Source organism: Hetaerina americana, unplaced genomic scaffold (genome assembly GCF_022747635.1).
Source record: "Hetaerina americana unplaced genomic scaffold, ioHetAmer1.1.p SCAF_5, whole genome shotgun sequence".
NCBI classification, from domain to species: domain Eukaryota; kingdom Metazoa; phylum Arthropoda; class Insecta; order Odonata; family Calopterygidae; genus Hetaerina; species Hetaerina americana.
The window spans coordinates 46,939,284-46,963,269 of NW_027287095.1; positions in this window are offsets into that span (position 1 = coordinate 46,939,284).

Below are 23,986 nucleotides of genomic sequence, written 5' to 3' on the forward strand. Positions count from 1 at the left end.
ATCCTCCCGCCCTCATCGCTCCCTCCTTTTCAGATGTTCTCGCCCTCTTATGATATGGGAATGCAAAGTAGGCAGGATCTTTGTGTGTGCCTCGGCTCCTCCAAAAAAAAGAAGAAAGAAAAGGAGAGATAAAAGGAGAGGGTTATTTGTTTTCCGAAAGAAGGTCTTGAAAGAAAATCTTTACTTCGTTCCCAACTTCGATTACTTTCGGAGAGGTGTTACCGTCGAAGGATTTAAGAACCAAGTAATTTTCTCCCACCTCGTCATAAGATAGTAAGAAGGCAGGTTGAATGTCTTTTATCAATATTCGGGCGGAGAAGTTTGCTTTGGCAGTGAACATTGAATGAACTCGAAATAGATTCGATGAGATGGGCAAATCGGCTTAAACCATGCACCGGGTAGTTCTCAGCCGTTGGGATCTAACGCAAAGGCCAGTAAACACTAATAAATATATGTTAATACATTTACATCTGTATGTGGCATTAAGATGAAGTCTGTGTGCATGTCCGATCAGCTATCAAATTTTTATTCTGATGCTCTAGAATATAAGAGAGAGAAATTTATTTAAATATTGTCTAAATTGGCTCTGTTCTTCAGATCTAAATGATTTTAAATATTAATGTTCACAAATATTAATCTAAGATGACCAAATACACTCCATTTTATGAATTAAAGACATTAGTAAACATGGAAAATATATCGCACCTCATCTAAAGATAACAATAGATTACCTAAAAATAATACGTCATTCGAGTGAACCGTTTACGGTTATGCGCATCCGAGAGAATCGTAGTATGAGGGAGTATTACAAAAACTGCGTTGGCTGTAAAGGATATAAAGAATACAAAAAGGTGGAGATAGCTCGATTGCGCATCTTGCGTCTACCTTAACTTCACTTCGTTCTGTGGGACGTCGCTCTCACGAACCTTTGCTCGTAGCATACACCGTTTTTCTGTTGCACGTCCACATGGTACCCCACAATGCACTGCTTGGGTGTGTGGCAGGGAGTGATTCAACGCCAGGCATACAGTAGTTTTAAATTAATGTTAGTTTTCTTTTTTCGTTACCTTTTTTGCTTTTTTCATTATTTCTAGTTCATATACATCTTCAAAATCAAACAATAATTATTTTTAGTTAAATTTTAATTATAATCACCTATACTAGAACGGAAACTTAATTCTAGTTCAATTTTCAAAACTATAAGGTACAAAATAATATAATATGAGTTTGATTTCTTCTTCCACGCCTATTTTTTGGTTAATTATTTATGTGCCAGAATTGTATATTCTGACGCTCTTCTTAACGGAGTGGTTAAAGTAAGCCATTTCCAATTGCTATTTCCATTTCAATTGAGGTAGTTTTGCTGTTTAATAAACTTACATATTTCTTGTGAATCTTTCAAAATTTTGATATGGAGCGTAGTTATTTACGGCGCGGAAACATGGTCACTGAAGCGGGTTGATAGACGTAGGTTGGAGGCATTTGGAATATGGGCACGAGGAGGATGGAGGGGGTGAAATTGACCGAAAGGAAAACAAATGAAGTGCTGGGTATAATGGGCGAAAGAGGATGGTTGCAAGAAATCATAAGGAGGCAGGAAAAATGGATAAGGGGCATATCGTTCGGCAGTGGAATGTTGAAGACTCTGATAGAGAGGAGAAGTTAGGCAAACGGGGAAGGGGCAGTAATAGGATAGGGATGTTGGACGGGATGAAGGGAGGAAAGAAGTACACGTTGGGTTACAGTTACGTTGGGTACAGAAGTACATGTTGGGTTGTGTTTTGTTAGGAGAAAAAATTATTCATTTGATAATTGTGTTTATCCAAAACCTACTATAACCGGTAGATTACCTAATGCTAAAATAATATTTCTAATATTTTTACATTTTAATGATCCACCAAACTTCCTCTACTCAAATCCGTGCTGAAAGGACGTCGCCACGGCTCGGTGGAAGCGTTACGACAGGTCGGGACGAGGGAGCTTAGCAGCATTCCGGGCGCCGCCTTCCAGAAGGCATACGAGGCGTGGAAAACCCGCTGGCAGCGGTGTGTGGAGGCATAAGGGGTCTACTTCAAACACTTTTGAGTGGATGTATCAATTCTGGCAATAACTTTTTTTAATCGACCTAGCCCTACTACTTTTTGGACATGTCATGTATTGTAGTTTTGCCAAACTACCTATCAATCTTGTCCGGATACACCGCAATAATCAATCTTCTAGTTTAATCCAGGTGTTGCCCACAATCACATTCCGGACATGCTTCCTGCATTACTGAAACTCATATTGTTTACAAAATATCTCTTTTTTGTGCAACTTTAGGATCTTGACCAAGCGCAATTCAAACACTCTTAGCATGTGTAGTTGTCTTTACTGGGTTCTAGGATTGTAGTACTAACTTGAATGTATATTTGCTTGCCAGGTGTGGAATCATAAATTACCTCACATTCTGGTGATTGCTTTCAGGGTATGATTTAGATTTTCATTTCAATCCAGGAGCCCCGGTATCCATCGGCCAGGCGTTGGCGCGAGCCATATTTGAGTACATAAAATAAAGTTCAACTGCTCGGGTTTAAAATACTCCGCCAAATATATCAGTAGCCCTCGAATCCTTGGAAGTGTGCATGATTCTGCGTCCAGCGTAATTTTAACTCAGTGCTAGAAATGTCATTATGGCAATTCATTATTGCTTGGATAAGCCGCGCATTAACCGTTCAACTGGAAACGTGTAATGTCAGCCAGTAATTGTTCTTGTTAAATGGGATTAGAGGAATTAATTCCACTGCGATTACCCTTTTCCGTTGCTCTGAGGCCCATCCGTTACATTTCGGCTGAATTCAATTTTCAATTCTGATGGTTCGAGGTTTTATTCGTGCCACGCCATCGCATTGGCCCACTGGAGGGGGGGAATGCGACAACTTCCCTCACGATCATCTGCTCCCTCTCGATTACTCCTTCGCCCTTTTTTCTCCCAGCCTTGTTTCCATGTCCTCTCTTCGGGGGATGGAAAGAGAGTTTCGATTAGGCTGCTCTCAGATTCCGCGGAGGTGCCATTTAATCCTCTTATGTCGCTTACACTCCTTATCTGAAATTAATGCCGAACTATTAAAAGAGCTTTGGACGGGTGGAATGATAGAAGGATGAAGGTGGAAGCAATCTTTGTCGATGTCGTATCTCTTTCCTGTAAAATTGGATTTCTGGGATAATTTTTTTTAGAAAGATGAAGAGTTTTAAAATAAAAATGTGCGAAGTCATCCAAAAATCTCATAAACTTATTACAGTTACCGGAGTTAAAAAATTTGCATATTGTCTTTGTAAAAATTTTCTGAGTTCATTATGTGCTTTCGTATTTTAGTTTTATTCAGAAACATGCACAGCACCATCGTATTCAGTTACACATGTCCTACGAGTGAATACCATGAAATACAAATTTCTTTGTGCTGCTTTTCTCTGAAATTGTAGGATAGAAATGCAATTGTTAATTTAATTAAAATAAAATTGTAAGCTCTGACAAACACTTGTTTGGCGCAGCTTTCCATGGCAGCACGTACTAAAGCATATACATTAACATAAGAGAATCTTTGTTAATGGGTAAGTAAGTTTTTCTCGTGATTCTCGCTGTAGTGTCTCGATACTGATGCGGTTATTAAACCTCCTGACGAGAGGTTAGGACGATTATAAATATCCCTTTCTACATTGAGATAAAAAAAGTCGAAATGAGGCAGAATGTTTTAATAAGAATCGTAAAAAGTCGGTATTTTGGCTCTCTTTTCGTTACCAAGAGTTAGCGGATAAAAGATAACAGTATAGGATAGTAAGTTATGAGTTCAACATGCGTGTGTAGGATGGGTATACAGGCTTTTTTGCTGGATGTACCAGAACGCGAATAATTTATTTTTAATAATATTAGCAGTTAGTTCCCTGCACCTCTGCTGAGCCACGGCTCTTTATAATATCGTTTTGCCAGAAAATCAAATAGGCTTTCACATGAGTTAGACTTATGTAGAGACAAATTAATTATGATTTTATTGATTTATATCTTTGGAAACTTTTCCAAATACATTGGATTATGTATTTTGGAAGATCTTGAAATTTTAGCAATGTGTCCATGATACTGGATGTAACATAATTCTTATTAATATATAAATCTGAAAAAATCTGATTATTTTTTCCATACATGTGCTGAATTTTATCTACATGTTGAGTTTGAATTTAAATTATAAATTAGCATCTTCTTCGACACATGCGAGGCATATACGCTGTTGAGAATATAAAACTTTAATTTGGGTCTAGAGTTTAAACCCAGAAAAGCTTATGATTTTCCATTTCGTTTTCAACTTCGCTAAAAATATATTATGCATTTCTTGATGTTTTCACTTTTTCCTGTTGGATATCACTCTTTGTTACATTAATTTGTCTGAAGTTGGTGTTATCTTATAGAAATCTTCTTCAATTTCTGCTGTTCACAACAATTTGATTTCATGCTTCTTCCAGAAACTTCGTTTGTCTTTACCACTCCATAATGGTGCTATAATGTTCGATTATCTCAGAATTATTGATTGAAGTTTTTACGCATTTATTGGACGTAACTTATATGAATAGCTATGTCATTCAAAAAGTAAAGGTGATGAACTAAAGAGAAAACTGTTTTCCTGCATTAGCATAAAGTTAAGCACCTAAGTACGGCGTGGTTACGTATTAAAAAATCCCATCTAATTCACCCTTCCCATCCCGTTCCTTCGTGATGACAGGCAGAGGGAAATGCTCCTGATATCGTTTTATCAACATGTATAAAAAGACGAAACCCGATAAAAGGATTTGTACGTGAAGCAGGAGTGCAGAGAAAGTTTTTCACATTGATTGTGAAGTTGCATAGTGCCACACGCCATGTTTCAAAATGTATTACATAAAGCTGAATTTGTAATTGTACTTCATCTTTTGGTATTCCAAAGAATTGTATGGAAAAAGTTCCGATTTCAATCTGTACTTTCCATGCCATACCATTATGTGCACGTAGTGTAATTTCATTTTTTTGACCAAACAACATTCATTTACATATTTATACCCATACTTGCATACTGTTGGCTACCAGTTTCTCATCTATCTACCATGGTAGCGCTTTAAGAATATGATTATATTGCGATTTAGTCAATTTTTGTAAACAAATTAAAATTATGATTTTGATCGTGACTCGTAGTATATTAACACTTCACGAGAAAAAAACGACACTGCATATTCTTTTGCGGTATACATACGGTGTAAAATTTTCAAATTTTGGCTTAAATTTGACCGATTCTGCCGATTTCAACAAAAACAATAGACTTTTCAAAATACTTATCTATTTTTTGTTCTAGACATTTTAAATGTGTAATATTTCATACACCTATCCCAAATGAATAGCATCTTATGGACAGGTTGTTGGATGACAGCCCACTTTAATAAGGGTACAAATTATACAATATAGTTATGCTCACAGTTATTACTGATAAAATTTCGCTCATTTATTGAGTCTGCTGCTTACAGATCTAAGATAAGAGGAAAGAGTAGTGATAATTAACTGCTATCAGTAAGTGCATCCCCGTGACGTTAGGTGAGCTTTTCTATGGAAGACTGAAAAGAAATTTCCGGCTAGGGTTAATACATTAAATCATCGTCTTTCTTCCCTGGCCTCTTTATATCCTCGTCTATTAAGTCTTTCTTTTTATGCTTAAAATTAGTCTAAATTGTAGATTCTCTTCTTTCCTTCTTCCTATCCCAGATGCCTTCGTCCGGGAGTTCCATTTTCATTCTCTTCTCTCCATCTCCCCACTTCATGGCCTGTGAGTTATAGGCTAAAATACACCGAAAGGTGTGCATTCCTATAGCCGATAAAGGTATTATAGAAGAATGAAATTTTCCAATATCGATATTTCGGTCAACCAGGGGACCATTATCGGGGAGATAAAAGGAATGTAGAGGACTTGACATGAGAAGAGGTCAGTGTAGATCCATTGTCCGTAGTCAGGAGTGTGTACATGATGTGGGGAAATGGGGGTCGAGTGAGTGGAGTTCCTCCCCCTTCATACCCACCTCATTCGCTTCCACATTCTTTCTCTCTTCCTTCCTTCCACTCACCTCCCTCAACAAAAAACGTTCCCTCCACTCACCACCGCGCACTTGAATACTCACCTCTATAAAGACAATGGCTCTGCCCTGGCCTTCCTTTGTCAAGCCCCCTTCATTCCATTTATCTCCCTAAAAATGGACACCTGGTTGACCGAAAAATAATAATGATATCAAATAATTTTGTTCTTATGAAATACCTTTATTGGTTTATAGGAGTAGCTATTTTTGGTGTATCCCGTCGTCATATTTACCCAAAATTAAATCTATAAGGCTTGTTATGTTAGCATTCCTTGCAACGGCCACCTCTAGCATTCTTAGCAGAATGACATTGATACGCAATGACTTTGTATTCTGACATATCTTCCGACCATTTTCTCCAGTTACCAATGGATCGCTTTTTAAAACATGCATATATATATATATGGTTGACTCTTCCCATAATATTCATGCGGCCGTAGGTACCGTTCGCTTAATACACACACACACAGATATATATATATATATATATATATATATATATATATATATATATATATATATATATATATATATATATATATATGTGTTTATATATATATATATATATATATATATATATATATATATATATATATATATGTATATGTATATATATGTATATATATATGTATATATATATTCATTTATATGTATATATATATTCATTTATATACTTTGGGGTAAAAACGTTGATTCCATACAAAGCATACCTACTAAGTAGGTCTACATGCAGACCAATCAAGAAATATCAAGTTAGGATCGTAGATAACGTTGGTGTTCGGCAGGAATTAGGAGGTCAATGGGGATTCCACGAGAAGGATCTCGATAAAGAGCTGAAGGGAAGTAATTTCGACGCGTTCTACGTAGAAATGTAGAATTGTAAAGCAGAGGAATTAAACTAGCGCGTAAAGTTCGGGAATCTACCTCTTCATACTATCTACTGAGTTTTTATCAATTAGTGTGGAGGGGTAGGAACGAAGAGAGTACGAGTGACGAGCTGCCTTGACGCATAAGTTATCATCCAAGTAGTTGCGGATAATTAGTTAATCCCGTCGCAGAAAATCAATTCCTACTCTCAATACAGTGCTGCATTTCGTTGCCATAGAATAACTGTATTTTTTTCACCTTAAACAAAAAATGGGCATCTAAGTATTACTTTTTTTCTATTTTCGATAGTTTTCAAAGGTATGGCTATCGGAAATGCATAATTTTGAGGAAAAATATGAGGAAAATGTCGGTGCAAGCACTGTGAGATTATGAAGAGATCGACAGGAAATAGGGTACTTTCAATAGCTGACACATCCTAATCCTCGGATTAAATACCTATGGTGATGATGTTTCAAACTTTAATTATGAAAAATGACCTCTTTGTATGAAATATCGATTTACCTTGATTTACATACCTTTTATTGTATTTATTCTGCCTATGATTCATTGTCCGTACCTGCCCTTCATCAGTTTCCACCGCTGTTTTATGGTTCCAATAATTTTATTAATTTTTGAAATTGGGTATTAAGAAAACCGAAGGTTTCAGTTCTGTTTTCCTGCCATATAATCCTCATATCCGATTGAGAAGTCTCAGGCCATTTCACTCGGACTTAGCGTGGTCAAATTTCAATGAGTATATTACACTCTATTGGCTTACAACTAGTTAACTCCTTGTTCTACTTTTGATGTAAACTGTTTAAAAGCTTAGGCACCGAGTAAGTGACGAACTATGAAGGTTAGTGCTCAGTGATATGAGTTCCTCTATACGTTCGTGTTTAAAGCCTGTTTTCCTATTCCAGGACCCTGACGGACTCGTAAACATATTATAAATCAAATAAAGAGCACAGATAGCACTGTTCATATATTAATTTAAGCAAAACATGCGATTCTGTCTTATTTCACATAACATTCCATCCACAAAATTTTATATTAAACTCCTATATTCTATCATATTTGGTGGTATTATTATTTCATGTAATTCAGGTGTTTTGCATTTTAATTGAGCTGTAATTTGTCACATTATCGGTCAACCAAGATCCTAAACAATGACTTTATAATTGATCGATCAATTAATTATTAACTTGTTTGTATCATGTACTCGTTATTATAAATATAACCTTTCAATAATATTTTGTACTGGTTTAGAAATTTTTATTTTATGTTAGTTGTTGGGCTGGCAGTTACAGTGAATCAGGTAATTATGAATTCTTTTATATTCAGAGGACGCAACGACACAACTTTACTACGCATAAAGGGTGCGTCGTGTAAATACGGACGAATTTCAATTGGAATTTCTTGTCATATCGTAGTACTGCAGGAGGTCGCGATTGGCGTTCTTGAAAGCTCTAAACCTAGTAAATCTAGAAAAATCTAGTAAACAGTCATAACCTCAAAATGGCCGAGATGCTACGTACAAGTGCGGAGAATAATCGAAGAGCCGCTATTATGATACTATATTATCTGTACTATATATATATATATATATACCTATTTTCGAAATAGTTCGGTTATTCTGGTACCTCAGATCAACTATTTACGATATTGTGGCTATATATAATGCTTTGGAGAAGTCTGGGGAAGGTTCCGCTAATCCGTCGTTGAAATATCATTCGAGGAAACGCGTGCTTGTCCGGATTTAAGCGCCGCACCCTTCATTTATTCTGAGGAACAGATGAATTTCCTATTTATACAGATTCTACGCCCAGCAAAATGTATAATTTTTCCTTCGAAGGAAGTCCTAGACCAAATTTGACTAATGCAAAGCGATAACACAAAAGTTATTTAAATTTATTTCTGTGATTAATGGAATGAGTTTGGCTGGGAAGTAAATATTAGTCACATATTATCTTAATTGAGTAGTTATTAAGTTTTACACGGTGAAACTAATTCTAAATAGACGCGATGCACCAAAATTAAACGTCCAGAATATTTCCCTTTCCGTTAAATACAAAGGAAAAGAGGAAATAGATGAGGTCACTGACCATGTGAATGATTTTATATCATTTAGAGGTATATCGTAATAATAGGCTTAATGAAAAACATCAGGAATGTATGAAGTTCACTGTGGGCATTTTAAATGAACCTGCTTAACTAGAATTCAAAACTCTGGGCGAAGCAATTGGTAGTTGTGTCCATCAAGTGTCGTTTCCACGGAAAGGATCTCCATGGAAAGTTAAAGGGAAGTAATTGTAGATCATCGAAGAAATGTAGAATTACAAAGCTGAGGAATTTAACTAGCGCGTTGATTTCTGGACGCTACCCCTCATACCATCTACTGACGTTTTATCATTGAACTAATGAATGAATGAAACATTACTTAGATACTTCCGGCTTTGGAGTCCAACTTATGTTTTAGAAAAGTATATGATGATAATGTTGCTTGTATGAAAAATACTAACCAATGCGTCACCTGCTGTGGCCCATCATGGTCTAAAATTTTCCCAAGGAGTGCGAGAATTCAGCATAAACCTTACGGAGATAGTTTCATTACCACCTGAATTGCTCTATTTTTTGGACATAAATGTTTGACAATATGGCGTAGTCCCCACAGTGTAACCACATCCCAGGCAGATACCCTAACCCTACTGATAATACCACCGTCCATTCTATGTATGTATGGCAAACGTATTGCAAAAAATATTTTAGTTGCAAGCCTTCATGTGATGTCTGGGCGTTGAGGTACACCTTCGCAATGAAATAAGTGGTTAGTGCCATTTTTGACCTTTATTGAATTAATAATACTAGTAAATATATTCTGCTCCACCTTATCTTGCCCAAATCGTTTTGATGTTTATACACTCTTGGCATTCTGACTTTCTTTAATTCGCCCGAACATTCAATATTTGGTCAGCTTTTACTATCCACCCGACCATTGTTTCATGCATATCACGCGGTCGCAATTGCTTCCATGCCTTGCATGCCTGAAGTGAATGTACCACCTAGAACTCATGCATCCATATTCTGGTAGCCACCTTGTGGGTGAATGGTAGGGTATCATGTAGATGTATTGACTCATGAGAATTGTTTTTGCCCACCTATTCTTCTTCACCAACATACTCGTATGAAGTACTTCACTATTTGATTCCATATTTTAATTACTTTAAAAATCCCTCATCGAATCCAGGGATACAAAAATCTCTGATATCTAGGTATGGCCCAAGACACATGATCATACATTATAATTTGTGATCGTATAAATTTGTTTGTGATCTATTCCGCTTGTAACGCCAATATTTAAATTAATATCATCCCTTTCATTCCACATAGAGTGAAAATTACTTGTCTCTCTATTATGCGTACGTGTATTAAATTTTAATCAGGCAGCGTTTACCTACGTTCCTTTCTCTCACAAAATCCGCGGAGTCCTTAATCCCCTCGCGAGTTTCAAGCACGAAGCATGCAGGGGTGCAGAGGTGGAGGTGGGAACATTTTGGTCGACTCGAACCGCCTCGCAGTCAGCCCTCTGTATGCACACGGCGAAGGGGTGGAGGGACGACCCAGTCCGCACGCTACCCGCCGTCCTCGAGCCGAATACATATTTCAGCTGAACTTTCTCGTCTGCCTCTCTCTCTCTCTCTCTCTATCACCCTTACCCCTCCAGTCTACCTGTATCAGTCTTTTACATCGTTTTCTCTCTCCCTCGCCCCTTCCGTGGAATTACTCTAATGCGAACTGCACTCTACGGCTCCATAGAGATTAATCCCTTCATATGAAAGGGAAATGGGCGCCGCTTGCCTAGGTCATTTTATATTTTTAATGTTAAACTAGTGATGCATTGAGGTAAAAAAATGCCCTTGTTTCGAATCCAAGGAGAAGCAGTAGCATACAAGCAGTCTACTAAGACCCTTGTATTAAATTCGTGCTGCTAAAATTGAAAACTACACCGATGTATTTGACTAAAAAAGACGAATTTTTATAGAAGCTACCTGGGATCTAAATTTTCTGTAGGGAGCCGCGGATTATCATTAATGACTTTCTGATTAAACAGCCATATTAATCATTTCTCTTTAGATGTGTCTCGACATGTCAAGTTTAATTAGCGGAAAATTTGATGAAACGTGGAAATCCGTATGTATTTGATGTGTACATACAACAGTCACGTAGCACTATTTGTTTTTATTGTGATTATTACGTTCTTTACCCGCATAAGGTGCTTAAAACTGTGGATTCTTTAATAAACTCAAATAAATATATCACTTTTTAATGCCTAATAATGGTTTAAATAGGTAAGATATACTGAAATAGTAACTCTCGACTGTGATTTAACCATTTGGTTTTAGGTATCACAACTAACATATTCTAATTAACATTGCTCTTTTGGTGACCCCTTATTCGCTGTTAACACTTTTACCATAATGCGTTCAATTAGCTGGATCCGTGTAATTTGTTCCTATTTCCGCTGGTGTGTTCTGTATTTGATCATGTAATTGACTTTAAAATCAATTCTCGTGCATGAATATACTGCCATTCAGTTTTTAAATCAATGCGCTAATGTATCGGTGGAAAGAAAGAGAGGCAAGACTTTCTGTAATTTTTATTCATTAATCAATATTTCATCTAACTTGTTCGACTTTAACAAAGCTCAGTCTCGGAGAAAACTATGATATTTGATTTCTCGTATGATATTTATGATACCTAGTGAAATTATCCCTGAAAAATGATTTGCCATAAAAAATAACAGACTTTTACTCGAAATACTCGTAGAAAATCAAAATAATGAATCACAACTAATAGTATTAATTTTTTTATTAAAAGAAATTATAAGGACATTCATCGGCACAAGTGGATTCACTTCTTCATAGAAAAATCGAGGCAAAGTATCGCAGAAGATATATTTGTTATCAGGTAATCCGCCGGTTAAGTTAGGTTTGGGATTGATAAAACTACCAAATAAATAATTTGTTTCTCCCAACAAAAGAGAACCAAACATCCTACTCTAAAAAAGGTCCCTCTGCATCTCTGTATACTTCCTTCATCCCATCCAACAACCCTATTCTATTCCTCCCCATTCCGCTTTCCTCGTTTACCTCATTTTCTCCCCTCTATTACATTCTTCAACATCCCACTGCCGATCAGTATGCTCCTCATCCATTTTTCCTGCTTCCTCAAGATTTCTCCTAACAATCCCCTTTCCTTGCCCACCATACCTAGCACTTCCGCAATTGTTTTCCTTTCGGTCCATTTCACTTTCTCCATCCCTACTCCCACCCGCATTTCAAAAGCCTCCCATCTACGCCTATCATCTGGTTTCAGTGATCATGTTACCGTGCCGACAATAACTACGCTCATTATCAAAGTTTCGACGATCTTTTCTTCTCGTGCTGACTGACACGCTAGAGCTTGGTCGTTAGCAAACCTAACTGATTTTACGAATTCCCCTCCGAATTTTATTCGTACCTCCTGTTCTTTCCATGCCTCTTTAATCATTTTTCCACATATACATTGAACAGCACCGGTGATAATGGACAAAGATGCCGATCCAGCCCTGCCCTACACCTCTTCCTAACACTGCCAATCCGGACTCGCCATTCCCCACTCGAACCTGAGCAGTCTGAGACATGTACGGGTTGCGGATTAGCCTCCTGTTCCTCCAATCTAATCGTATTTTCTGCAATATACTCATTAGTTTTTCCCAATTCCCACTATCAAACGCCTTTTTGAAATCTACGAAACAGGCTAAAACGTTCTGATTGTATTCTTTATTCCTCTCCATTATTGATCGCATTATTTTAATGGAATCACATCACGCGTACCTCTCCCCTTCCTAAACCCATATATATATATATATAATTATATATATATATATATATGTATATATATATATATGTATATATATATATATATGTATATATATATATATGTATATATATATATATATATATATATATACATATATATGTATATATATATATATATATGTATATATATATATGTATATATATATATTTATATATATATACATATATATGTATATATATATATATATATATATATATATATATATAATTAGGTAATCTACCGGTTAAGGTAGGTTTTTGGATGGACAAAATTACTAATTCAACAATTTATGACCCCTAGCAAAACACAACATTCCCCCCTACCTCAGTTCCCTCTTCAGCTCTGGTTACTTTCTTCCTCCCTTCATCTCGTCCAACATCCCTATCCTGTTCCTTCCCTTTCCTCTTTTGCCCAACATTCTCCCCTCAATTACAGTCTTCAACATCCCGCTGCCGGCCAATACCCCCTTCATCAACTTCTTCTGCCTCCATAGGATTTCTCCCAACAAACCCCACTCTTCGCCCGCCATACCAAGTTCTTCCTCATTTGTTTTCTTCTCTGTCCATTTCACCTTCTCCATTCTTCTCCACACCCACATTTCAAAAGCCTCCAATCTACGTCTATCCTCCTGTTTCAATGACCACGTTTCCGCACCGTACATAGCTACGCTCCATATCAAAGTTTTTACGAGTCTTTTCTTAACATCCTTACTCAAAGTCCCCGTCATCAACTCCCTCCTCCTTGTGAAAGCCTCTTTGCCTGGCGCAATTCTTCTCCTTACGTCCTTACTACTTTGACCGTGTTGGTCCAAAACACTACCGAGATACGTAAACTGTTCTGCCTGCTCTATTTTTGCCTTCCTATTTTAATGTTAAGCTTAGCCTTTTCTTTCTAGAAAATCGCATAACCTTTGTTTTATTAATATTGATTCTCATCCCATACCTGTCGCACTGAATTTCCAATTCACTCATCAATGCTTGCAACCCATTGGCTGACTGAGTTAGCATAGCTCTTCCTTTCTTACTTCCCGATAACGATTTTACTTTGCTGTATAGCGCACCGATTTCACCCTTCCTCTGCAGACTTTCCATATCCTCGCACTGCGTCTTCCACCATGCTTCTTTTGCCTTATTTGTTGCCCACCTCAATTTATTGTTCAATTCTTTTTACTTCATTTTGCCTAATTCTGTATTCATATTCTTCCATTTTCGCCGCTCATCCATCTTTTTAATCATCTCATCCGTGATCCATGGTTTCCTAGTCCTTTTAGCGTTGACGGTTCCAATAGTGTCTTTTGCGGCTTTAGACAACCCTTTCTTGATCATTTCCCATTTTTCTTTGATAGTACTAAGCTCTTTGCCATCCTCCATGATTTTCTCTACCGCCTGTTGGTATTCCTTCCTTTTCAACCAATTTAAAGCTTCTACATTCCATTTTCTTACTCTCCGCCCCTGCCTTATCTTTTTGAAACGGACGCTAAATTTCATAACAACTAAATTGTGGTCAGTGTCCGCATCCGCTCCCGGGAAGCTGTGCGAATTTATTACACTGTTCCTAAACCTGTGTCTAACCAGGATATAATCTAGCTGATACCTTTCTAAGTCACCTGGCATTTTCCATGTATGCCTGGGTCTTTTGTGGTGTCTAAACCAAGTGTTGGTGATGACGAAGCGCTGTCTCCTGCAGAACTCAACTGCTTTCTCCCCGCGGTCATTCCTCGTGCCTGAACCGTATTCCCCGACTTCATCACCACCTCTTCCTTCGCCTACCGTTTCATTTCAATCCCCCATCACTATCAAATGCTTCCCTGCAGGATCACTTGCGATAATATCCTCTAACTGATCGTATATCCTATCGACCTCTTCTTCCTTGTGGTTGCTCGTTGGCATGTATACCTGAATAACAGCCAAGTTCGTCGGTTCCGCTATTATCTTTACTGGTAATAATCTATCCGCTACCTGCTCTGTGTTGACTACGCTTCTTCCTACCTCTTCATTTGATACTATGGCAACCCCTCGTTGGCTCTTTTCCCCGCCGCTGTATATTATTCTACACTGATCACTCAAGTAATCCCCGCTATTCTTCCATCTCACCTCGCATAGACCTAATATATCTATATTTCCTCTTTCCATCTCTCGCCTAAAATTCTCCCATTTCCCTGTCCTCATCATTGTCCTAACATTCCACGTTCCTATTCTCACTAACTGGGTCTTCTTCTCCAGCGTCTTCTGTCCTGCTGCTGCTGGTTTTCCCTTGCAAGGGTTTCGTGGGATAACGACCGCGGAAGCCTTGCCTCCCCCGCTGCCGGGTACGGCACACGGCCGATTGGGCCGAGCTCCGTATTTGCCAGGACTCAAAATCTCTGTCTGTAGTCCATCATGTTAATCTTGGGAATGATAATCGAGGTGGTTTCCCGTTGCCTTCCTGAATAGTGTTTTTAACGCGACACCATTACCTTCTGGCCTCCCCACTGGGGTCAGACGCCATTGCAGCCGCCTCACTGAGGAACAGACGCTGCGTGGACTACCTTTTGTCTGGCTCCTAATCGTCGACCTATCTGGCATGGGTGACCCTACTAGGAGCAATAATTATTACTCCCGCCAGCACAGCTCCTTGGGGTCATCGGTACGCACACGCCCTTCCACCACGTCAAGGTTGTAGTCCGGGGAGGGATATATATATATATATATATATATATATATATATATATATACACACATACATATGCATATATATATACTTGTATATATAATGTATATATATATACATTCATATATATATATATATATATTTATATATGATATATATACATATATATCTGTACAGCAAAGTTAAATCGTAAAAAGTCAAATCGTTATCGGGCAGTAAGAAAGGAAGGGCTATGCTAACAGTTAGAGAGAAGGCGGGTAAGGCAATAGTTGACACAGGAAAGATCCAAGAGAGATGGAAGGAGTATATAGAAGACCTGTATGGTAAAGAACTCAGACCAACAAAGTTAGACATTGAAAAAGAAAATGACGTAGAGGAAGACAGCTTAGGTCCAGGCATACTAGACAATGAGATAGAAAGGGCATTAAGGGAGATGAAACTAAATAAGGCCGTGGGGGTAGATAACATTCCCTTGGAACTTTTAAAATGCTTAGGAAAATGTGGGAGGAAGAGGCTATATGGGCTGATCCGTAGTATTTATGAGGAGGGAATCTGGCCGGAAGACTTTGTGAGATCAGTTTTAGTTCCCCTTCCGAAAAAGGTAAAGGCCACGTCATGTGAGGACTATAGGACAATTAGTTTGATATCCCACGCAGCTAAAGTTGTTCTCAGGATCATAAACAAATCGATAGAGAGTAGGGCAAATGATTACTTAGGGGATGATCAGTTTGGGTTTAGGAAGGGGAGAGGTACGCGTGATGCCCTTGCAGTAATGAGATTATTAATCGAGAGGAATATAGAACACAACCAGGAGGTATTTGCCTGTTTCGTAGATTTCGAAAAAGCGTTTGATAGAGTGAATTGGGAAAAACTAATGAGTATATTGCAGAAAATAGGAATAGATTGGAGGGAAAGGCGGATAATCCGCAACCTGTACATGTCTCAGACTGCTCAGGTGCGGGTGGGAAACGGGGAGTCAGGATGGGCAGTGTTAGGAAGAGGTGTAAGGCAGGGTTGCCCATTATCACGGCAGATGTTCAACCTGTATGCAGAGGAAATGATCAAAGAGGCATGGGATGAACTGGAGGTAGGAATGAAAGTGGGCGGGGAATTCGTAAAATCAGTTAGGTTCGCTGATGACCAAGCTTTAGTTTGTCAGTCAGCCAAGGGGCTGCAAGCATTGGTGAGTGAATTGGAAACTCAGTGCGATAGGTATGGGATGAGAATAAATATTAATAAAACAAAGGTTATGCGATTTTCTAGAAAGAAAAAGGCCAAGCTTAACATTAAAATAGGAGGGCAAAAACTAGAGCAGGTAGAACAGTTTACGTATCTCGGTAGTGTTTTGGACCAACACGGTCAAAGTAGTAGGGACGTAAGGAGAAGAATTGCGCCAGGCAAAGAGGCTTTCACTAGGAGGAGGGAGTTGATGACGGGGACTTTGAGTAAGGATGTTAAGAAAAGACTCGTAAAAACTTTGATATGGAGCGTAGCTATGTACGGTGCGGAAACGTGGTCATTGAAACAGGAGGATAGACGTAGATTGGAGGCTTTTGAAATGTGGGTGTGGAGAAGAATGGAGAAGGTGAAATGGACAGAGAAGAAAACAAATGAGGAAGTACTTGGTATGGTGGGCGAAGAGAGGGGTTTGTTGGGAGCAATCCTATGGAGGCAGGAAAAGTGGATGAAGGGGGTGTTGACCGGCAGTGGGATGTTGAAGACTGTGATAGAGGGTAGAATGTTGGGCAAAAGAGGAAAGGGAAGGAACAGGATAGGGATGTTGGACGGGATGAAGGGAGGAAGAAAGTACTCAGAGATGAAGAGGGACCTGATATAGAGTAGGATGATGGATTTTGTGTTTTGTTAGGAGTAATAAAATATTTGTTTGGTATGTAGGACTTCAATTTCTCCCGGCGGATGATGGCAGTGAATTCTTCTCGGGATTTCATCCGGGTAATCTCCTCCATCTCCATCGCTGCCGACGTTTCGATGAAATCCTTTTCCATCGTCATCAGGGCCGATGATGTCAGTCTGAAGGTGCCGGTTTATATATCCTCGGTGGTCATGTTGGGTCCCTTCTGATTGGCGGAGGCCGAGCACGTTTTCCCGCCTTTTTCAGGATTGGGTCCCATGTCCTGCTGGATCTTTCATCCTTGCTGCATAGAGCCAAAGTCATTTCCGACCAGCAGAGCCTTCCTGCAGAACTCGGACATCTGAAGAAGACATTCCGGGAAAATGGTTTCAGTCCGCGAGAAATCTCCATGGCCCTGAAAAGGGCCTTCGGAGAAAAAAGGGAGAGACGTGAAGAAGAGCGGAAACCGTTGGCCAACGCATTCCTGCCGTACATCTCTACGGTATCTGGCAAGATTTCGCGCATTTTGCGCAATCATAACATACGGACAGTGCACCTACCACCCAAAAAACTAAGACAAGTCTTAGTTCGCGCCAAAGACCCCGCCGGACTGAAATTGCCTGGTGTCTACAGCATACCATGCGAGTGTGGCGAAGAATACATCGGTGAGACGGGAAGAACGATTGAGACCCGAATTAAAGAACATAAGCGTCATCTCCGACTCTACCAACCATCAAAATCGGCGGTTGCGGAGCATGCCATTGATTGCGACCACGCGATACGCTGGGAAGAAACCAAAATGCTCCACCATTCCAAAGGCTACTGGGACCGCCTCACCAAGGAGGCAATTGAAATACGACTCTCTAAGAATAACTTTAACAGAGACGAGGGTTTCAGCCTAAGCAGGACATGGAACCCGATCCTGAAAATGGCGGGAAAACGTGCTCGGCCTCCGCCAATCAGAAGGGACCCAACATGACCTAAGCAGGACATGGGACCCAATCCTGAAAAAGGCGGGAAAACGTGCTCGGCCTCCGCCAATCAGAAGGGACCCAACATGACCACCGAGGATATATAAACCGGCACCTTCAGACTGACATCATCGGCCCTGATGACGATGGAAAAGGATTTCATCGAAACGTCGGCAGCGATGGAGATGGAGGAGATTACCCGGATGAAATCCCGAGAAGAATTCACTGCTATTTGTTTGGTAGTTGTGTCCATCCAAAAACCTACCTTAACTGGCAGATTACCTTTAAAAAAAATATATATATATAAATAAATAAAGAAATAAATAAATAAATATATATATATATATATATATATATATATATATATTTATTTATTTGTATAACCATTAAGAAAGTTATGCGTATGATTTTATTGTGAAGCGAATATCCACGGCAGCGTGGTAAAAGCGGTCGAGAAATTTGGCGGGGGGCCTTTCTAAGTAGCCGGTCGTTAGTTTCCTCCAAGCAGTCTGAGCGGAAACACATGAAGTGTGTTTTTAAACTATATAATACGGCGCGATGGAGCGCTGCCTTGAACAGCGATACGCCATCAAGGTTTGCGTTTAGCTTGGAGGGAATGCAACCGAAACATTCCAGATACTGCAAGAGGCCTTCAAGGACGACTGCATTTCAAGGTAACAGTCCGGGAGGTCGTCGCCGACGAACCTCACTTTGGAAGCCCAAAAAGGGCAGAACCGACGAAAGCGTGAATCGCTTGCGTGAAGTTTTCCTTTCCGACCCTCGATTTATTATCCAGCAAATGTTGACACCCTACTCATGCCCAAATTTGCGTTTCATGGGATAGTGACTCAGGATATAAAAATGCGCTAGGTCTGCCCGGAGCTTGTACCGAAAGTGATCCACACATCCTTCATCGTTACCAACCTCCTGGCCTGGAGCACCATCCCGGTGGTCCCCCAGCCCCTTTACATTCCCGGCTTGGCTATGTGCGGCCTTTTTTTGTTTTTCTGACCGAAGAGAAAGCCGAAAGAAAATTATAGGGAGACCGTGGAAAACATCTAAAAGCATGTTCCATCGTTCCTGAAAGACATTCCGGTCGAGGAGTTTCAGGGTGACTTTCAGGCGTGGAATACACGTCTTCGCAAGGGTATTGATGAAGAGGGAGAAAATTTTGAAGACTTTTAAGCATTTGTGGAAGTACGATCAATAAATTTATTTTTACCAGAGAGATAAATAAAATCATGCGCGGTGCTTTCATAATGGACCACACATGCGGTCACATAAAACATGTTTGCTGTGAAAAACCCTGAGCATTCATTATTTACATTAAGTACACATTAGTTTATGTGTATTAAGTAAACATTAGATTACTTCTCGTCTTCGCCTTCGACACAAGAGATATAAATACAAAAGGATTTGCTTTTTCTGATAACTAGATTTTACATTGTTATACATGAGACACGATATGAATGGAATTGAATTTGATTTCATTGCGCAAAGGACCAAGATGCAGTCCAAAACTTTTATGTGACGAGATTTTTTCTGTGTTCAGGCACGGAGGAATGAAAATCGCAGGAAAAAACGGCTATAAAAATTTTAAATGGGCTAGACATGTGCGAGAGAATGAAAAGAGAACTGGAGAATGGGGATCATTCATAAAAATCTAAAATAAACTTTTTCAATGACTACTTGTCCTAAAAAAAACGCGCTATGGAGACCTCTGATTCCCTGAACACCAGGGCCGAGGAACGTAGTAAATCTTTTACCTTTCGTGTTCTTTTTTGATCTGGAAATGCCCAACCTATCTCTTTTTCTATATACTCGTATATATATATTTTTTCCATATCCATCGGCTCATCAAAATTTGCTCAATTTGGCGATGATTTTCTCCCCGCAGGCAAGACTCCCTTAACGTTTAAAGTGATGCGGGAAACGACAAGAAAAGTGTTCAATTCTGCTAGGGTTGGAGGGAGGAGTAAAAGAGGGTGAGAGGGTTGGACAATGAGGTTTGAAAATAGCGATATTTCAGGGAGGAGAGGTAAGTGGACTGCATCGGGGGAGAGGATTGTGAGGTTGCGGAGTTCTTTCAAACCGCCACCGCGAAGTCATTCCATATGCGCTTTCTCGCAAGCTTGCCAAAAAAAAATAGAAACGCCCTGTCGACCTTTCATCGACCATTCCCTTATCAGCCGTGAATTGTGAATTCACTGGTGACTTCCGCATCGTTCGTGTGACCCTTCTGCCGCGAGCAATATGCGATGCGGAAACTTGTAACCACCACCACCACCTCCTCCTCCTCTTTCCCGCATTTCCTTGCATCCTCTCCCACCCAAATCCGTACCCCTTCCTCCACCCCAACTCTTTTCCTTTCCCCCTTCGCGCACTCAACGTTCCCTGTCATCCTGCATTGTCACACGTAGTCCACGCTAAAAACCCTTGGAGAAAAAGTTGAGCGGTTCGATCAAGGAAATGAAGGGCATTGGCAGACACTGACATGTACCACCGCTGCACACATTTTTCACATTCCTCCGAACCTCTCCCCCTTCGCTCTTTCTCTCCCCATCACACCTCTTTCCCTCTCCCTGGCTTCCCTCCTCTTACACCGCTCTCATCGCTAGCCTCCTCCATTTCCTTTCCTCGGGACGGCGTGTGATGACTGCGGATGCGTGTGCTCAATAATAGGCTCGGCGAATTTTCAGTATCGAACCCAATCCTCCGCCTCTCCCCCTCCTTGCCCCTCATAGCCCCTCCCTCACGGCTTTACTTTTTTCCGCGCAAACCTATTTCCCCTCGCTGAAAGCGAAAGGGCATCCTCCACCCCCTCTCTCTCCGTCACCACGCCTTCCCTTTCCCAACTCGTCTCTCAGTGCCCCTTTTTTATTTCTCTCCCCTCCTCCGTTCCCAACCTCCCGCTCTTTTTTTTACAACATCCAACCCTCCTCTCTCACTTTTTTATTCAAAAACCCGCTTATGTGTCTCATCTTCATCAAGTTCCCTTCCTATACTACCCCCTTTATCACGTCGCGTCGGGTCCCCGTGCCCTCTCCCCACCCCAACCCATCTCCCGAGCCACCCTGGGCTGCATCATGCCCGTCTCCCTCCCAAACTCCTCCCCATCACCGCTCTCCCTGTCTCATCCTACCCCCACCCCAAGCCCCCGACAACCTCCACACGTAGCCATCAGGCTGGCCCTCGTGCGCACGTGAATAATTCACTCGTTCCCGCCAAGCACGCCTCCATAACAACTCTCCCCGCTCCGCCGCTACCGCGCTTTCCCCGCTGTCCCCATCCTCTATTCCTCCCGTCTCCCCGCCGTGCCCCTTCCCTCCCCCACGGTCGTCATACGGTGACGTGGCGGAGTGCAAAAATCTCGGAGGGATTTTTGTTTCGGTCTCCCTGGTGAAAAATCCGGGTTGAAGCTCTGAGCATGGGGATGAGGGAGAGGGGGATTGAGGAGGCGGAGGGCGCTGTAGGTGGGGTGCTATGGTGGCTTAGGAGATGTGTGGGAGTGTGTGTGTGTGGGTGCGCCTATGTGGAAAGGGAAGGCGAGGCGTGAGAGGATGGATGGGGTGGGGAGGTAGGGTATTCAAAAATGAAGGGTGAGGGTGAAACGGGAGGAGCGGGCAGCGTTTTGTTTTGCTTTTTCGTAGGGAAAGTGGCATGCGGGGTGATGGAGATAGAGCTAAGAGCGGTCGCGTGTTAAAAAAAAATGCCGGCTTATTTTATTAGCAAAAAAATGGAGTGGGTTTCAACCGAACATTTTACTTCTTTATTAACATTACAGTTAAAATTCGTGGGGATGTACCCATCTCCATTGCGCGAGTAGGTTCAGTAAAAAAATATGCGAGAGTAGTGCATTGCCACTTTTATTAGGGTAGGTTGAGTAGTGGTGCTTCTTAAAAATTTCGATTTTTGTGTATAGCAATGCGCAAATGAGGAAACTAAATCATCCAAGTCACGTGTGTGCCTAAATTTCTGTTTATTACCTAATGTTTCAGCTCACTTTGTATAGAATTATTTCCCATTCTTCATAAGCATTATTAAGGAAGGATATATTTTTTTCATACGTTACAACATTTATATCAAGTGTCACTGAAATAACAAGTTTTTAATTAATTCCAAAGAAACTGCGGGAGATGCCGCAACAGTAACTTTTAACAGAGTCATCCGCTAACGTGCATTTCAATGCAACAATTTCAGAGTGTAAAAATCATTCGCCTTGACTGGGATCCCAGTCAAGGCGAATGATTTTCACACTCTGAAATTGTTGCATTAGAGGTTTTTAATTGTTTAATAGAGACTTTATGATAAAAGCTCTGCTGTCTTATTAAAACATGGTGTAAGTTGTCCTAGGTTGTTATTTGTGTTTTTAATTTCCATGACTTAGTCACCAAAATATCACCAGCTTATAAGCTTTCCTTTTGTTGTGAATTGTGACATGACGTGTGGGTGACATGTGTCATCAAATGCGAATTGATTCCCAACCACAATGAAATGCATTTAAGAAATTCTAAAATCAATATCGATTTGCATTCAATTTACCTTTGTTTACTAGCTTGGTATCACAAAATAATTTGATAGAGCCTCTTCTGCTGATAGCACTTCTTTATATTTAATGATATTTAAAAAAAAATGTATAGGAGAACTCAATGAGCGAGTCTGAAATGAAAGGTAAAAACTAACCAAGCCAATAATTTGTACTAATAACCAAAACCTACATGACGGCTTGTTAATTTGAAGGTTGGCGGACAGAGTATTCGGATCACGAAAAGAGTTGCATTAGGTAGAGAGCTGTTTGCAAAGTGGTGGGAGTTGGTGAGAGGTACCTTATGTAAAAACGTCAAGAAAAAAATATGGCAACAATTATATGGAGAATAGTTTTGTATAGCTCAAAAACTTGGTCGCTGAGGCACGAAAGTAAGCTTCGAGGCTATTGAGGTTTTGGTCTGGAGAAGAATTGAGAAAATACTCGTAAAAGGTACGAATTTCAAAACAAGAGATGCCTTTCTAAGCATAGTAAAAGAGGGACGAATTTTAGGAGATATTCGAAGTATGCGGGACAAGTCGATGTAGGAGATGCTGAGTCATTGGGTAAGAGAGGACGTAGAATTCTGGGAAAGAAAAGGAGAGGGAAGAAAGGAATGTGCTTTTGTATGAAAATAAGGGAGGAAGAGTAAATGCAGAGTCAAAAAATACGTTTTTGTGAAGCGTAATAGTGAAGGGCTCAAAGATATTTTTTTCATTAGCTATGGCTTACGAGTATAGTTGTCAGTAGTTCCAGGGTTGACGAAAAACCTACCTTAAGCACATACTATTGATAACTTCATTTGAATCACGTGATAAAAATTTCATATGCAAGATGACTCAGAGGTCGTGGGATCCATTCCCGTCTCGGACTTAGGACAAGCCGATTCCACATGTCTGAAGTTCTGTCCCTGATCTGGTATCGAAGGATGTTCATGATGATTCCGAATACTGCTGAAAGAAAGGCCGCGGAGGGTATGGCAAAGAAGTGTGGCAAATAGGGAAGGGGAAAGAAAGAAAACAGAATGGCGATGAAAGTGTGAATGTGGAAGGGAAAAGAATGGTCCAATGCATGTATACATAGAGGAACGGGATGAAAGGAGGG